A 16,163-nucleotide genomic window follows, 5' to 3' on the forward strand; every position below is an offset into this window, starting at 1 on the left:
GGATAGGACCTAGTATCCCTGGTCGACTGGTTTACTTCCTGCTATGGGAGTGACACTCCTTTGGAACTAGTACACACATTCAAAAGCTGCCCCATGCCTTGTACGTGGAAACAGTTTAGGAACTAAATTGGTTATGTTTTGGTACTGAATCGGAAAAATCTGTGGCCCTGTAGCCAAGATGGAGACAGAATCGATTGAGAAAACGAGGGACCAGTACCCCGTCTAACAATCGAACGTTCATCTTTCAGCTTATGAGACTGATTTGCTTACAACTGTGTTAACGAGGCAAGCTGCGCAAATAGAACTGCAGAAGTTGCTTGTGCCAAGTAGAAAACTTATTTTTTTTCAGATTGTCACTGATAAGACAGCACATCTTTTCCCATATGGTCTAGCGGTTAGGATTCCTGGTTCTCACCCAGGCGGGCCGGGTTCAACTCCCGGTATGGGAACGCACCTTTTACTGTACTACTGCCAACAATCAAAGACAGAAATGTATTTTCCAGACAATAATATTTCAGGTAGATTTTGTACTTTGCAGTCAAAAATGCTGAACATCAGGGTATTTGTGGCTCTTACTGACCTTTAGCACAAGATTTCATTTTGTTTCATAGCTTAAACCATTCTCAACTACACCTTATTACTCCAAAGCGTCAAGGGACGCAACAATCCATGTGTTCTTTCTGTCACTAAGGCTCCTGTTTCCTTTCGAATCGGAAACGTTTCATTGAGAAAGTTCTGAGTGGGTGACACAATATCCCAAGAAAAGGGGGGAGAATAGTTCCACGTGTGAGGAAAAAACCTCATGAACTTCAGATTACCAACTGACGTGCTAAGTACCATGCTCATGTGGCAACTTTTTTCTTTTGTGATGTAAAAGCTATTTAATCAAAGCAAAAACTTCTTCTTTTTTTTTTTTTTTTTTAATTTATCTTGCTGCTTAGTGTATAACTTGTCCCGCGTGGAAAAGTGGATAGGACCTAGTATCCCTGGCCGACTGGTTTACTTCCTGCTATGGGAGTGACACTCCTTTGGAACTAGTACACACATTCAAAAGCTGCCCCATGCCTTGTACGTGGAAACAGTTTAGGAACTAAATTGGTTATGTTTTGGTACTGAATCGGAAAAATCTGTGGCCCTGTAGCCAAGATGGAGACAGAATCGATTGAGAAAACGAGGGACCAGTACCCCGTCTAAGAATCGAACGTTCATCTTTCAGCTTATGAGACTGATTTGCTTACAACTGTGTTAAAGAGGCAAGCTGCGCAAATAGAACTGCAGAAGTTGCTTGTGCCAAGTAGAAAACTTATTTTTTTTCAGATTGTCACTGATAAGACAGCACAACTTTTCCCATATGGTCTAGCGGTTAGGATTCCTGGTTCTCACCCAGGTGGCCCGGGTTCAACTCCCGGTATGGGAATGTACTTTTCTGTACTGCCACCAACATTCAAAGACAAAGGTGTTTTTCAGACAAAAGTATTTCAGGTAGAATTTGCGTTAAGCTGTCGAAAATTCTGAACGCCATCTTTTGGTCCGTTCGTTGTGATGAACTTTGGCACAAGATTTAATTTGGTTTCATAGCTCAAATCAATCTCAACTAGCCCCTTTTACAGCAAACGTGTCAAGAGAATCAACAACCCATGTGTCCTGTCTGTCATTTGGGTTCGCAAATTCTTACTTATCAGAAACATTTTAAATCTGAAAGGGAAAGTTCTAATTTGGTGACAGAATCTCTTCAGAAAAGAGGAGACCGCTTCCCCGTGTGAGGATCGAACTCACGAACTTCAGAATATGAGACTGACGCGCTCGCTACTGACGGGTGTTTTTCAGACAAAAGTATTTCAGGTAGATTTTGCGCTTAGCTGTCAAACAGCTCAAATCACTCTCATCTGCCTCTTTATACAGCAAACGGGTCAAGAGAAACAGCAACCCATGTGTCCCATCTGTCATTTGGGTTCACAAATCCTTACTTATCAGAAACGTGTTAGAACTGAAAGGGAAAGTTCTAAGTTTTTGACAAAATCTCTTCGGAAAAGAGGAGCCTGCTGCCCCGTGTGAGGATCGAACTCACGACCTTCAGATTATGAGACTGACGCGGGTGTTTTTCAGACAAAAGTATTTCAGGTAGATTTTGCGCTTAGCTGTCAATCATTCTGAACACCAGCTTTTGGTTACATTCATTGTGACGACCTTTGGCACAAGATTTAATTTTTTGTCATAGCTCAAATCACTCTCATCTGCCTCTTTATACAGCAAACGGGTCAAGAGAACCAGCATCCCATGTGTCATTTGGGTTCACAAATCCTTACTTATCAGAAACGTGTTAGAAATGAAGGGGAAAGTTCTAAGTTTTTGACAATATCTCTTCGGAAAAGAGGAGCCCGCTGCCCCGTGTGAGTATCGAACTCACGACCTTCAGATTATGAGACTGACGCGCTACCTACTGCGCTAAGATGCACGTGCCAATCTGCAGACGTTTCTTGTGCAAGCCCCCGAGCTGATTTTTTTCAATAGATACCTCAGTGTGTAGCTATCCATTCCCATATGGTCTAGCGGTTAGGATTCCTGGTTTTCACCCAGGCGGCCCGTGTTCGACTCCCGGTATGGGAACGCACCTTTTACTGTACTACTGCCAACAATCAAAGACAGAAATGTATTTTCCAGACAATAATATTTCAGGTAGATTTTGTACTTTGCAGTCAAAAATGCTGAACATCAGGGTATTTGTGGCTCTTACTGACCTTTAGCACAAGATTTCATTTTGTTTCATAGCTTAAACCATTCTCAACTACACCTTATTACTCCAAAGCGTCAAGGGACGCAACAATCCATGTGTTCTGTCTGTCACTAAGGCTCCTGTTTCCTTTCGAATCGGAAACGTTTCAGTGAGAAAGTTCTGAGTGGGTGACACAATATCCCAAGAAAAGGGGGGAGAATAGTTCCCCGTGTGAGGAAAAAACATCATGAACTTCAGATTACCAACTGACGTGCTAAGTACCATGCTCATGTGGCAACTTTTTTCTTTTGTGATGTAAAAGCTATTTAATCAAAGCAAAAACTTCTTTTTTTTTTTTTTTTTTAATTTATCTTGCTGCTTAGTGTATAACTTGTCCCACGTGGAAAAGTGGATAGGACCTAGTATCCCTGGTCGACTGGTTTACTTCCTGCTATGGGAGTGACACTCCTTTGGAACTAGTACACACATTCGAAAGCTGCCCCGTGCCTTGTACGTGGAAACAGTTTAGGAACTAAATTGGTTATGTTTTGGTACTGAATCGGAAAAATCTGTGGCCCTGTAGCCAAGATGGAGACAGAATCGATTGAGAAAACGAGGGACCAGTACCCCGTCTAAGAATCGAACGTTCATCTTTCAGCTTATGAGACTGATTTGCTTACAACTGTGTTAACGAGGCAAGCTGCGCAAATAGAACTGCAGAAGTTGCTTGTGCCAAGTAGAAAACTTATTTTTTTTCAGATTGTCACTGATAAGACAGCACAACTTTTCCCATATGGTCTAGCGGTTAGGATTCCTGGTTCTCACCCAGGTGGCCCGGGTTCAACTCCCGGTATGGGAATGTACTTTTCTGTACTGCCACCAACATTCAAAGACAAAGGTGTTTTTCAGACAAAAGTATTTCAGGTAGAATTTGCGTTAAGCTGTCGAAAATTCTGAACGCCATCTTTTGGTCCGTTCGTTGTGATGAACTTTGGCACAAGATTTAATTTGGTTTCATAGCTCAAATCAATCTCAACTAGCCCCTTTTACAGCAAACGTGTCAAGAGAATCAACAACCCATGTGTCCTGTCTGTCATTTGGGTTCGCAAATTCTTACTTATCAGAAACATTTTAAATCTGAAAGGGAAAGTTCTAATTTGGTGACAGAATCTCTTCAGAAAAGAGGAGACCGCTTCCCCGTGTGAGGATCGAACTCACGAACTTCAGAATATGAGACTGACGCGCTCGCTACTGACGGGTGTTTTTCAGACAAAAGTATTTCAGGTAGATTTTGCGCTTAGCTGTCAAACAGCTCAAATCACTCTCATCTGCCTCTTTATACAGCAAACGGGTCAAGAGAAACAGCAACCCATGTGTCCCATCTGTCATTTGGGTTCACAAATCCTTACTTATCAGAAACGTGTTAGAACTGAAAGGGAAAGTTCTAAGTTTTTGACAAAATCTCTTCGGAAAAGAGGAGCCTGCTGCCCCGTGTGAGGATCGAACTCACGACCTTCAGATTATGAGACTGACGCGGGTGTTTTTCAGACAAAAGTATATCAGGTAGATTTTGCGCTTAGCTGTCAATCATTCTGAACACCAGCTTTTGGTTACATTCATTGTGACGACCTTTGGCACAAGATTTAATTTTTTGTCATAGCTCAAATCACTCTCATCTGCCTCTTTATACAGCAAACGGGTCAAGAGAACCAGCATCCCATGTGTCATTTGGGTTCACAAATCCTTACTTATCAGAAACGTGTTAGAAATGAAGGGGAAAGTTCTAAGTTTTTGACAATATCTCTTCGGAAAAGAGGAGCCCGCTGCCCCGTGTGAGTATCGAACTCACGACCTTCAGATTATGAGACTGACGCGCTACCTACTGCGCTAACGAGGAAAGATGCACGTGCCAATCTGCAGACGTTTCTTGTGCAAGCCCCCGAGCTGATTTTTTTCAATAGATACCTCAGTGTGTAGCTATCCATTCCCATATGGTCTAGCGGTTAGGATTCCTGGTTTTCACCCAGGCGGCCCGTGTTCGACTCCCGGTATGGGAACGCACCTTTTACTGTACTACTGCCAACAATCAAAGACAGAAATGTATTTTCCAGACAATAATATTTCAGGTAGATTTTGTACTTTGCAGTCAAAAATGCTGAACATCAGGGTATTTGTGGCTCTTACTGACCTTTAGCACAAGATTTCATTTTGTTTCATAGCTTAAACCATTCTCAACTACACCTTATTACTCCAAAGCGTCAAGGGACGCAACAATCCATGTGTTCTGTCTGTCACTAAGGCTCCTGTTTCCTTTCGAATCGGAAACGTTTCAGTGAGAAAGTTCTGAGTGGGTGACACAATATCCCAAGAAAAGGGGGGAGAATAGTTCCCCGTGTGAGGAAAAAACATCATGAACTTCAGATTACCAACTGACGTGCTAAGTACCATGCTCATGTGGCAACTTTTTTCTTTTGTGATGTAAAAGCTATTTAATCAAAGCAAAAACTTCTTTTTTTTTTTTTTTTTAATTTATCTTGCTGCTTAGTGTATAACTTGTCCCACGTGGAAAAGTGGATAGGACCTAGTATCCCTGGTCGACTGGTTTACTTCCTGCTATGGGAGTGACACTCCTTTGGAACTAGTACACACATTCAAAAGCTGCCCCATGCCTTGTACGTGGAAACAGTTTAGGAACTAAATTGGTTATGTTTTGGTACTGAATCGGAAAAATCTGTGGCCCTGTAGCCAAGATGGAGACAGAATCGATTGAGAAAACGAGGGACCAGTACCCCGTCTAACAATCGAACGTTCATCTTTCAGCTTATGAGACTGATTTGCTTACAACTGTGTTAACGAGGCAAGCTGCGCAAATAGAACTGCAGAAGTTGCTTGTGCCAAGTAGAAAACTTATTTTTTTTCAGATTGTCACTGATAAGACAGCACATCTTTTCCCATATGGTCTAGCGGTTAGGATTCCTGGTTCTCACCCAGGCGGGCCGGGTTCAACTCCCGGTATGGGAACGCACCTTTTACTGTACTACTGCCAACAATCAAAGACAGAAATGTATTTTCCAGACAATAATATTTCAGGTAGATTTTGTACTTTGCAGTCAAAAATGCTGAACATCAGGGTATTTGTGGCTCTTACTGACCTTTAGCACAAGATTTCATTTTGTTTCATAGCTTAAACCATTCTCAACTACACCTTATTACTCCAAAGCGTCAAGGGACGCAACAATCCATGTGTTCTTTCTGTCACTAAGGCTCCTGTTTCCTTTCGAATCGGAAACGTTTCATTGAGAAAGTTCTGAGTGGGTGACACAATATCCCAAGAAAAGGGGGGAGAATAGTTCCACGTGTGAGGAAAAAACCTCATGAACTTCAGATTACCAACTGACGTGCTAAGTACCATGCTCATGTGGCAACTTTTTTCTTTTGTGATGTAAAAGCTATTTAATCAAAGCAAAAACTTCTTCTTTTTTTTTTTTTTTTTTAATTTATCTTGCTGCTTAGTGTATAACTTGTCCCACGTGGAAAAGTGGATAGGACCTAGTATCCCTGGCCGACTGGTTTACTTCCTGCTATGGGAGTGACACTCCTTTGGAACTAGTACACACATTCAAAAGCTGCCCCATGCCTTGTACGTGGAAACAGTTTAGGAACTAAATTGGTTATGTTTTGGTACTGAATCGGAAAAATCTGTGGCCCTGTAGCCAAGATGGAGACAGAATCGATTGAGAAAACGAGGGACCAGTACCCCGTCTAAGAATCGAACGTTCATCTTTCAGCTTATGAGACTGATTTGCTTACAACTGTGTTAACGAGGCAAGCTGCGCAAATAGAACTGCAGAAGTTGCTTGTGCCAAGTAGAAAACTTATTTTTTTTCAGATTGTCACTGATAAGACAGCACAACTTTTCCCATATGGTCTAGCGGTTAGGATTCCTGGTTCTCACCCAGGTGGCCCGGGTTCAACTCCCGGTATGGGAATGTACTTTTCTGTACTGCCACCAACATTCAAAGACAAAGGTGTTTTTCAGACAAAAGTATTTCAGGTAGAATTTGCGTTAAGCTGTCGAAAATTCTGAACGCCATCTTTTGGTCCGTTCGTTGTGATGAACTTTGGCACAAGATTTAATTTGGTTTCATAGCTCAAATCAATCTCAACTAGCCCCTTTTACAGCAAACGTGTCAAGAGAATCAACAACCCATGTGTCCTGTCTGTCATTTGGGTTCGCAAATTCTTACTTATCAGAAACATTTTAAATCTGAAAGGGAAAGTTCTAATTTGGTGACAGAATCTCTTCAGAAAAGAGGAGACCGCTTCCCCGTGTGAGGATCGAACTCACGAACTTCAGAATATGAGACTGACGCGCTCGCTACTGACGGGTGTTTTTCAGACAAAAGTATTTCAGGTAGATTTTGCGCTTAGCTGTCAAACAGCTCAAATCACTCTCATCTGCCTCTTTATACAGCAAACGGGTCAAGAGAAACAGCAACCCATGTGTCCCATCTGTCATTTGGGTTCACAAATCCTTACTTATCAGAAACGTGTTAGAACTGAAAGGGAAAGTTCTAAGTTTTTGACAAAATCTCTTCGGAAAAGAGGAGCCTGCTGCCCCGTGTGAGGATCGAACTCACGACCTTCAGATTATGAGACTGACGCGGGTGTTTTTCAGACAAAAGTATTTCAGGTAGATTTTGCGCTTAGCTGTCAATCATTCTGAACACCAGCTTTTGGTTACATTCATTGTGACGACCTTTGGCACAAGATTTAATTTTTTGTCATAGCTCAAATCACTCTCATCTGCCTCTTTATACAGCAAACGGGTCAAGAGAACCAGCATCCCATGTGTCATTTGGGTTCACAAATCCTTACTTATCAGAAACGTGTTAGAAATGAAGGGGAAAGTTCTAAGTTTTTGACAATATCTCTTCGGAAAAGAGGAGCCCGCTGCCCCGTGTGAGTATCGAACTCACGACCTTCAGATTATGAGACTGACGCGCTACCTACTGCGCTAAGATGCACGTGCCAATCTGCAGACGTTTCTTGTGCAAGCCCCCGAGCTGATTTTTTTCAATAGATACCTCAGTGTGTAGCTATCCATTCCCATATGGTCTAGCGGTTAGGATTCCTGGTTTTCACCCAGGCGGCCCGTGTTCGACTCCCGGTATGGGAACGCACCTTTTACTGTACTACTGCCAACAATCAAAGACAGAAATGTATTTTCCAGACAATAATATTTCAGGTAGATTTTGTACTTTGCAGTCAAAAATGCTGAACATCAGGGTATTTGTGGCTCTTACTGACCTTTAGCACAAGATTTCATTTTGTTTCATAGCTTAAACCATTCTCAACTACACCTTATTACTCCAAAGCGTCAAGGGACGCAACAATCCATGTGTTCTGTCTGTCACTAAGGCTCCTGTTTCCTTTCGAATCGGAAACGTTTCAGTGAGAAAGTTCTGAGTGGGTGACACAATATCCCAAGAAAAGGGGGGAGAATAGTTCCCCGTGTGAGGAAAAAACATCATGAACTTCAGATTACCAACTGACGTGCTAAGTACCATGCTCATGTGGCAACTTTTTTCTTTTGTGATGTAAAAGCTATTTAATCAAAGCAAAAACTTCTTTTTTTTTTTTTTTTTTAATTTATCTTGCTGCTTAGTGTATAACTTGTCCCACGTGGAAAAGTGGATAGGACCTAGTATCCCTGGTCGACTGGTTTACTTCCTGCTATGGGAGTGACACTCCTTTGGAACTAGTACACACATTCGAAAGCTGCCCCGTGCCTTGTACGTGGAAACAGTTTAGGAACTAAATTGGTTATGTTTTGGTACTGAATCGGAAAAATCTGTGGCCCTGTAGCCAAGATGGAGACAGAATCGATTGAGAAAACGAGGGACCAGTACCCCGTCTAAGAATCGAACGTTCATCTTTCAGCTTATGAGACTGATTTGCTTACAACTGTGTTAACGAGGCAAGCTGCGCAAATAGAACTGCAGAAGTTGCTTGTGCCAAGTAGAAAACTTATTTTTTTTCAGATTGTCACTGATAAGACAGCACAACTTTTCCCATATGGTCTAGCGGTTAGGATTCCTGGTTCTCACCCAGGTGGCCCGGGTTCAACTCCCGGTATGGGAATGTACTTTTCTGTACTGCCACCAACATTCAAAGACAAAGGTGTTTTTCAGACAAAAGTATTTCAGGTAGAATTTGCGTTAAGCTGTCGAAAATTCTGAACGCCATCTTTTGGTCCGTTCGTTGTGATGAACTTTGGCACAAGATTTAATTTGGTTTCATAGCTCAAATCAATCTCAACTAGCCCCTTTTACAGCAAACGTGTCAAGAGAATCAACAACCCATGTGTCCTGTCTGTCATTTGGGTTCGCAAATTCTTACTTATCAGAAACATTTTAAATCTGAAAGGGAAAGTTCTAATTTGGTGACAGAATCTCTTCAGAAAAGAGGAGACCGCTTCCCCGTGTGAGGATCGAACTCACGAACTTCAGAATATGAGACTGACGCGCTCGCTACTGACGGGTGTTTTTCAGACAAAAGTATTTCAGGTAGATTTTGCGCTTAGCTGTCAAACAGCTCAAATCACTCTCATCTGCCTCTTTATACAGCAAACGGGTCAAGAGAAACAGCAACCCATGTGTCCCATCTGTCATTTGGGTTCACAAATCCTTACTTATCAGAAACGTGTTAGAACTGAAAGGGAAAGTTCTAAGTTTTTGACAAAATCTCTTCGGAAAAGAGGAGCCTGCTGCCCCGTGTGAGGATCGAACTCACGACCTTCAGATTATGAGACTGACGCGGGTGTTTTTCAGACAAAAGTATTTCAGGTAGATTTTGCGCTTAGCTGTCAATCATTCTGAACACCAGCTTTTGGTTACATTCATTGTGACGACCTTTGGCACAAGATTTAATTTTTTGTCATAGCTCAAATCACTCTCATCTGCCTCTTTATACAGCAAACGGGTCAAGAGAACCAGCATCCCATGTGTCATTTGGGTTCACAAATCCTTACTTATCAGAAACGTGTTAGAAATGAAGGGGAAAGTTCTAAGTTTTTGACAATATCTCTTCGGAAAAGAGGAGCCCGCTGCCCCGTGTGAGTATCGAACTCACGACCTTCAGATTATGAGACTGACGCGCTACCTACTGCGCTAACGAGGAAAGATGCACGTGCCAATCTGCAGACGTTTCTTGTGCAAGCCCCCGAGCTGATTTTTTTCAATAGATACCTCAGTGTGTAGCTATCCATTCCCATATGGTCTAGCGGTTAGGATTCCTGGTTTTCACCCAGGCGGCCCGTGTTCGACTCCCGGTATGGGAACGCACCTTTTACTGTACTACTGCCAACAATCAAAGACAGAAATGTATTTTCCAGACAATAATATTTCAGGTAGATTTTGTACTTTGCAGTCAAAAATGCTGAACATCAGGGTATTTGTGGCTCTTACTGACCTTTAGCACAAGATTTCATTTTGTTTCATAGCTTAAACCATTCTCAACTACACCTTATTACTCCAAAGCGTCAAGGGACGCAACAATCCATGTGTTCTGTCTGTCACTAAGGCTCCTGTTTCCTTTCGAATCGGAAACGTTTCAGTGAGAAAGTTCTGAGTGGGTGACACAATATCCCAAGAAAAGGGAGGAGAATAGTTCCCCGTGTGAGGAAAAAACATCATGAACTTCAGATTACCAACTGACGTGCTAAGTACCATGCTCATGTGGCAACTTTTTTCTTTTGTGATGTAAAAGCTATTTAATCAAAGCAAAAACTTCTTTTTTTTTTTTTTTTTAATTTATCTTGCTGCTTAGTGTATAACTTGTCCCACGTGGAAAAGTGGATAGGACCTAGTATCCCTGGTCGACTGGTTTACTTCCTGCTATGGGAGTGACACTCCTTTGGAACTAGTACACACATTCAAAAGCTGCCCCATGCCTTGTACGTGGAAACAGTTTAGGAACTAAATTGGTTATGTTTTGGTACTGAATCGGAAAAATCTGTGGCCCTGTAGCCAAGATGGAGACAGAATCGATTGAGAAAACGAGGGACCAGTACCCCGTCTAACAATCGAACGTTCATCTTTCAGCTTATGAGACTGATTTGCTTACAACTGTGTTAACGAGGCAAGCTGCGCAAATAGAACTGCAGAAGTTGCTTGTGCCAAGTAGAAAACTTATTTTTTTTCAGATTGTCACTGATAAGACAGCACATCTTTTCCCATATGGTCTAGCGGTTAGGATTCCTGGTTCTCACCCAGGCGGGCCGGGTTCAACTCCCGGTATGGGAACGCACCTTTTACTGTACTACTGCCAACAATCAAAGACAGAAATGTATTTTCCAGACAATAATATTTCAGGTAGATTTTGTACTTTGCAGTCAAAAATGCTGAACATCAGGGTATTTGTGGCTCTTACTGACCTTTAGCACAAGATTTCATTTTGTTTCATAGCTTAAACCATTCTCAACTACACCTTATTACTCCAAAGCGTCAAGGGACGCAACAATCCATGTGTTCTTTCTGTCACTAAGCCTCCTGTTTCCTTTCGAATCGGAAACGTTTCATTGAGAAAGTTCTGAGTGGGTGACACAATATCCCAAGAAAAGGGGGGAGAATAGTTCCACGTGTGAGGAAAAAACCTCATGAACTTCAGATTACCAACTGACGTGCTAAGTACCATGCTCATGTGGCAACTTTTTTCTTTTGTGATGTAAAAGCTATTTAATCAAAGCAAAAACTTCTTCTTTTTTTTTTTTTTTTTTAATTTATCTTGCTGCTTAGTGTATAACTTGTCCCACGTGGAAAAGTGGATAGGACCTAGTATCCCTGGCCGACTGGTTTACTTCCTGCTATGGGAGTGACACTCCTTTGGAACTAGTACACACATTCAAAAGCTGCCCCATGCCTTGTACGTGGAAACAGTTTAGGAACTAAATTGGTTATGTTTTGGTACTGAATCGGAAAAATCTGTGGCCCTGTAGCCAAGATGGAGACAGAATCGATTGAGAAAACGAGGGACCAGTACCCCGTCTAAGAATCGAACGTTCATCTTTCAGCTTATGAGACTGATTTGCTTACAACTGTGTTAACGAGGCAAGCTGCGCAAATAGAACTGCAGAAGTTGCTTGTGCCAAGTAGAAAACTTATTTTTTTTCAGATTGTCACTGATAAGACAGCACAACTTTTCCCATATGGTCTAGCGGTTAGGATTCCTGGTTCTCACCCAGGTGGCCCGGGTTCAACTCCCGGTATGGGAATGTACTTTTCTGTACTGCCACCAACATTCAAAGACAAAGGTGTTTTTCAGACAAAAGTATTTCAGGTAGAATTTGCGTTAAGCTGTCGAAAATTCTGAACGCCATCTTTTGGTCCGTTCGTTGTGATGAACTTTGGCACAAGATTTAATTTGGTTTCATAGCTCAAATCAATCTCAACTAGCCCCTTTTACAGCAAACGTGTCAAGAGAATCAACAACCCATGTGTCCTGTCTGTCATTTGGGTTCGCAAATTCTTACTTATCAGAAACATTTTAAATCTGAAAGGGAAAGTTCTAATTTGGTTACAGAATCTCTTCAGAAAAGAGGAGACCGCTTCCCCGTGTGAGGATCGAACTCACGAACTTCAGAATATGAGACTGACGCGCTCGCTACTGACGGGTGTTTTTCAGACAAAAGTATTTCAGGTAGATTTTGCGCTTAGCTGTCAAACAGCTCAAATCACTCTCATCTGCCTCTTTATACAGCAAACGGGTCAAGAGAAACAGCAACCCATGTGTCCCATCTGTCATTTGGGTTCACAAATCCTTACTTATCAGAAACGTGTTAGAACTGAAAGGGAAAGTTCTAAGTTTTTGACAAAATCTCTTCGGAAAAGAGGAGCCTGCTGCCCCGTGTGAGGATCGAACTCACGACCTTCAGATTATGAGACTGACGCGGGTGTTTTTCAGACAAAAGTATTTCAGGTAGATTTTGCGCTTAGCTGTCAATCATTCTGAACACCAGCTTTTGGTTACATTCATTGTGACGACCTTTGGCACAAGATTTAATTTTTTGTCATAGCTCAAATCACTCTCATCTGCCTCTTTATACAGCAAACGGGTCAAGAGAACCAGCATCCCATGTGTCATTTGGGTTCACAAATCCTTACTTATCAGAAACGTGTTAGAAATGAAGGGGAAAGTTCTAAGTTTTTGACAATATCTCTTCGGAAAAGAGGAGCCCGCTGCCCCGTGTGAGTATCGAACTCACGACCTTCAGATTATGAGACTGACGCGCTACCTACTGCGCTAACGAGGCAAGATGCACGTGCCAATCTGCAGACGTTTCTTGTGCAAGCCCCCGAGCTGATTTTTTTCAATAGATACCTCAGTGTGTAGCTATCCATTCCCATATGGTCTAGCGGTTAGGATTCCTGGTTTTCACCCAGGCGGCCCGTGTTCGACTCCCGGTATGGGAACGCACCTTTTACTGTACTACTGCCAACAATCAAAGACAGAAATGTATTTTCCAGACAATAATATTTCAGGTAGATTTTGTACTTTGCAGTCAAAAATGCTGAACATCAGGGTATTTGTGGCTCTTACTGACCTTTAGCACAAGATTTCATTTTGTTTCATAGCTTAAACCATTCTCAACTACACCTTATTACTCCAAAGCGTCAAGGGACGCAACAATCCATGTGTTCTGTCTGTCACTAAGGCTCCTGTTTCCTTTCGAATCGGAAACGTTTCAGTGAGAAAGTTCTGAGTGGGTGACACAATATCCCAAGAAAAGGGAGGAGAATAGTTCCCCGTGTGAGGAAAAAACATCATGAACTTCAGATTACCAACTGACGTGCTAAGTACCATGCTCATGTGGCAACTTTTTTCTTTTGTGATGTAAAAGCTATTTAATCAAAGCAAAAACTTCTTTTTTTTTTTTTTTTTTAATTTATCTTGCTGCTTAGTGTATAACTTGTCCCACGTGGAAAAGTGGATAGGACCTAGTATCCCTGGTCGACTGGTTTACTTCCTGCTATGGGAGTGACACTCCTTTGGAACTAGTACACACATTCGAAAGCTGCCCCGTGCCTTGTACGTGGAAACAGTTTAGGAACTAAATTGGTTATGTTTTGGTACTGAATCGGAAAAATCTGTGGCCCTGTAGCCAAGATGGAGACAGAATCGATTGAGAAAACGAGGGACCAGTACCCCGTCTAAGAATCGAACGTTCATCTTTCAGCTTATGAGACTGATTTGCTTACAACTGTGTTAACGAGGCAAGCTGCGCAAATAGAACTGCAGAAGTTGCTTGTGCCAAGTAGAAAACTTATTTTTTTTCAGATTGTCACTGATAAGACAGCACAACTTTTCCCATATGGTCTAGCGGTTAGGATTCCTGGTTCTCACCCAGGTGGCCCGGGTTCAACTCCCGGTATGGGAATGTACTTTTCTGTACTGCCACCAACATTCGAACTCACGACCTTCAGATTATGAGACTGACGCGGGTGTTTTTCAGACAAAAGTATTTCAGGTAGATTTTGCGCTTAGCTGTCAATCATTCTGAACACCAGCTTTTGGTTACATTCATTGTGACGACCTTTGGCACAAGATTTAATTTTTTGTCATAGCTCAAATCACTCTCATCTGCCTCTTTATACAGCAAACGGGTCAAGAGAACCAGCATCCCATGTGTCATTTGGGTTCACAAATCCTTACTTATCAGAAACGTGTTAGAAATGAAGGGGAAAGTTCTAAGTTTTTGACAATATCTCTTCGGAAAAGAGGAGCCCGCTGCCCCGTGTGAGTATCGAACTCACGACCTTCAGATTATGAGACTGACGCGCTACCTACTGCGCTAACGAGGCAAGATGCACGTGCCAATCTGCAGACGTTTCTTGTGCAAGCCCCCGAGCTGATTTTTTTCAATAGATACCTCAGTGTGTAGCTATCCATTCCCATATGGTCTAGCGGTTAGGATTCCTGGTTTTCACCCAGGCGGCCCGTGTTCGACTCCCGGTATGGGAACGCACCTTTTACTGTACTACTGCCAACAATCAAAGACAGAAATGTATTTTCCAGACAATAATATTTCAGGTAGATTTTGTACTTTGCAGTCAAAAATGCTGAACATCAGGGTATTTGTGGCTCTTACTGACCTTTAGCACAAGATTTCATTTTGTTTCATAGCTTAAACCATTCTCAACTACACCTTATTACTCCAAAGCGTCAAGGGACGCAACAATCCATGTGTTCTGTCTGTCACTAAGGCTCCTGTTTCCTTTCGAATCGGAAACGTTTCAGTGAGAAAGTTCTGAGTGGGTGACACAATATCCCAAGAAAAGGGAGGAGAATAGTTCCCCGTGTGAGGAAAAAACATCATGAACTTCAGATTACCAACTGACGTGCTAAGTACCATGCTCATGTGGCAACTTTTTTCTTTTGTGATGTAAAAGCTATTTAATCAAAGCAAAAACTTCTTTTTTTTTTTTTTTTTTAATTTATCTTGCTGCTTAGTGTATAACTTGTCCCACGTGGAAAAGTGGATAGGACCTAGTATCCCTGGTCGACTGGTTTACTTCCTGCTATGGGAGTGACACTCCTTTGGAACTAGTACACACATTCGAAAGCTGCCCCGTGCCTTGTACGTGGAAACAGTTTAGGAACTAAATTGGTTATGTTTTGGTACTGAATCGGAAAAATCTGTGGCCCTGTAGCCAAGATGGAGACAGAATCGATTGAGAAAACGAGGGACCAGTACCCCGTCTAAGAATCGAACGTTCATCTTTCAGCTTATGAGACTGATTTGCTTACAACTGTGTTAACGAGGCAAGCTGCGCAAATAGAACTGCAGAAGTTGCTTGTGCCAAGTAGAAAACTTATTTTTTTTCAGATTGTCACTGATAAGACAGCACAACTTTTCCCATATGGTCTAGCGGTTAGGATTCCTGGTTCTCACCCAGGTGGCCCGGGTTCAACTCCCGGTATGGGAATGTACTTTTCTGTACTGCCACCAACATTCAAAGACAAAGGTGTTTTTCAGACAAAAGTATTTCAGGTAGAATTTGCGTTAAGCTGTCGAAAATTCTGAACGCCATCTTTTGGTCCGTTCGTTGTGATGAACTTTGGCACAAGATTTAATTTGGTTTCATAGCTCAAATCAATCTCAACTAGCCCCTTTTACAGCAAACGTGTCAAGAGAATCAACAACCCATGTGTCCTGTCTGTCATTTGGGTTCGCAAATTCTTACTTATCAGAAACATTTTAAATCTGAAAGGGAAAGTTCTAATTTGGTGACAGAATCTCTTCAGAAAAGAGGAGACCGCTTCCCCGTGTGAGGATCGAACTCACGAACTTCAGAATATGAGACTGACGCGCTCGCTACTGACGGGTGTTTTTCAGACAAAAGTATTTCAGGTAGATTTTGCGCTTAGCTGTCAAACAGCTCAAATCACT

General features: G+C 42.1%; 20 non-coding genes across 20 annotated transcripts; 16 read left to right on the top strand and 4 right to left on the bottom strand.

Annotated features, from left to right (window-relative positions):
- Positions 1-377: 377 nt before the first annotated feature.
- Positions 378-449, top strand: TRNAE-CUC (transfer RNA glutamic acid (anticodon CUC)). The gene has a single exon. It is a non-coding gene; the product is annotated as a tRNA-Glu (tRNA).
- An 896-nt stretch (positions 450-1,345) lies between these two features.
- TRNAE-CUC (transfer RNA glutamic acid (anticodon CUC)) lies at positions 1,346-1,417 on the top strand. Its single transcript has one exon. It is a non-coding gene; the product is annotated as a tRNA-Glu (tRNA).
- A 1,118-nt stretch (positions 1,418-2,535) lies between these two features.
- Positions 2,536-2,607, top strand: TRNAE-UUC (transfer RNA glutamic acid (anticodon UUC)). The gene has a single exon. It is a non-coding gene; the product is annotated as a tRNA-Glu (tRNA).
- Positions 2,608-3,500: 893 nt separating this feature from the next.
- TRNAE-CUC (transfer RNA glutamic acid (anticodon CUC)) lies at positions 3,501-3,572 on the top strand. Its single transcript has one exon. It is a non-coding gene; the product is annotated as a tRNA-Glu (tRNA).
- A 965-nt stretch (positions 3,573-4,537) lies between these two features.
- TRNAM-CAU (transfer RNA methionine (anticodon CAU)) lies at positions 4,538-4,610 on the bottom strand. Its single transcript has one exon. It is a non-coding gene; the product is annotated as a tRNA-Met (tRNA).
- An 88-nt stretch (positions 4,611-4,698) lies between these two features.
- TRNAE-UUC (transfer RNA glutamic acid (anticodon UUC)) lies at positions 4,699-4,770 on the top strand. Its single transcript has one exon. It is a non-coding gene; the product is annotated as a tRNA-Glu (tRNA).
- Positions 4,771-5,662: 892 nt separating this feature from the next.
- TRNAE-CUC (transfer RNA glutamic acid (anticodon CUC)) lies at positions 5,663-5,734 on the top strand. The gene has a single exon. It is a non-coding gene; the product is annotated as a tRNA-Glu (tRNA).
- Positions 5,735-6,630: 896 nt separating this feature from the next.
- Positions 6,631-6,702, top strand: TRNAE-CUC (transfer RNA glutamic acid (anticodon CUC)). The gene has a single exon. It is a non-coding gene; the product is annotated as a tRNA-Glu (tRNA).
- A 1,118-nt stretch (positions 6,703-7,820) lies between these two features.
- TRNAE-UUC (transfer RNA glutamic acid (anticodon UUC)) lies at positions 7,821-7,892 on the top strand. Its single transcript has one exon. It is a non-coding gene; the product is annotated as a tRNA-Glu (tRNA).
- An 893-nt stretch (positions 7,893-8,785) lies between these two features.
- Positions 8,786-8,857, top strand: TRNAE-CUC (transfer RNA glutamic acid (anticodon CUC)). The gene has a single exon. It is a non-coding gene; the product is annotated as a tRNA-Glu (tRNA).
- A 965-nt stretch (positions 8,858-9,822) lies between these two features.
- Positions 9,823-9,895, bottom strand: TRNAM-CAU (transfer RNA methionine (anticodon CAU)). Its single transcript has one exon. It is a non-coding gene; the product is annotated as a tRNA-Met (tRNA).
- Positions 9,896-9,983: 88 nt separating this feature from the next.
- Positions 9,984-10,055, top strand: TRNAE-UUC (transfer RNA glutamic acid (anticodon UUC)). Its single transcript has one exon. It is a non-coding gene; the product is annotated as a tRNA-Glu (tRNA).
- Positions 10,056-10,947: 892 nt separating this feature from the next.
- Positions 10,948-11,019, top strand: TRNAE-CUC (transfer RNA glutamic acid (anticodon CUC)). The gene has a single exon. It is a non-coding gene; the product is annotated as a tRNA-Glu (tRNA).
- Positions 11,020-11,915: 896 nt separating this feature from the next.
- On the top strand, positions 11,916-11,987 carry TRNAE-CUC (transfer RNA glutamic acid (anticodon CUC)). Its single transcript has one exon. It is a non-coding gene; the product is annotated as a tRNA-Glu (tRNA).
- Positions 11,988-12,952: 965 nt separating this feature from the next.
- Positions 12,953-13,025, bottom strand: TRNAM-CAU (transfer RNA methionine (anticodon CAU)). The gene has a single exon. It is a non-coding gene; the product is annotated as a tRNA-Met (tRNA).
- An 88-nt stretch (positions 13,026-13,113) lies between these two features.
- On the top strand, positions 13,114-13,185 carry TRNAE-UUC (transfer RNA glutamic acid (anticodon UUC)). Its single transcript has one exon. It is a non-coding gene; the product is annotated as a tRNA-Glu (tRNA).
- Positions 13,186-14,078: 893 nt separating this feature from the next.
- On the top strand, positions 14,079-14,150 carry TRNAE-CUC (transfer RNA glutamic acid (anticodon CUC)). Its single transcript has one exon. It is a non-coding gene; the product is annotated as a tRNA-Glu (tRNA).
- Positions 14,151-14,501: 351 nt separating this feature from the next.
- TRNAM-CAU (transfer RNA methionine (anticodon CAU)) lies at positions 14,502-14,574 on the bottom strand. The gene has a single exon. It is a non-coding gene; the product is annotated as a tRNA-Met (tRNA).
- Positions 14,575-14,662: 88 nt separating this feature from the next.
- TRNAE-UUC (transfer RNA glutamic acid (anticodon UUC)) lies at positions 14,663-14,734 on the top strand. The gene has a single exon. It is a non-coding gene; the product is annotated as a tRNA-Glu (tRNA).
- Positions 14,735-15,627: 893 nt separating this feature from the next.
- TRNAE-CUC (transfer RNA glutamic acid (anticodon CUC)) lies at positions 15,628-15,699 on the top strand. The gene has a single exon. It is a non-coding gene; the product is annotated as a tRNA-Glu (tRNA).
- The last annotated feature ends 464 nt before the right edge of the window (positions 15,700-16,163 follow it).

The sequence above is a fragment of the Dendrobates tinctorius genome, unplaced genomic scaffold (genome assembly GCF_039654945.1).
Source record: "Dendrobates tinctorius isolate UK_male_01 unplaced genomic scaffold, ASM3965494v1 ptg000272l, whole genome shotgun sequence".
Lineage (NCBI taxonomy): Eukaryota > Metazoa > Chordata > Amphibia > Anura > Dendrobatidae > Dendrobates > Dendrobates tinctorius.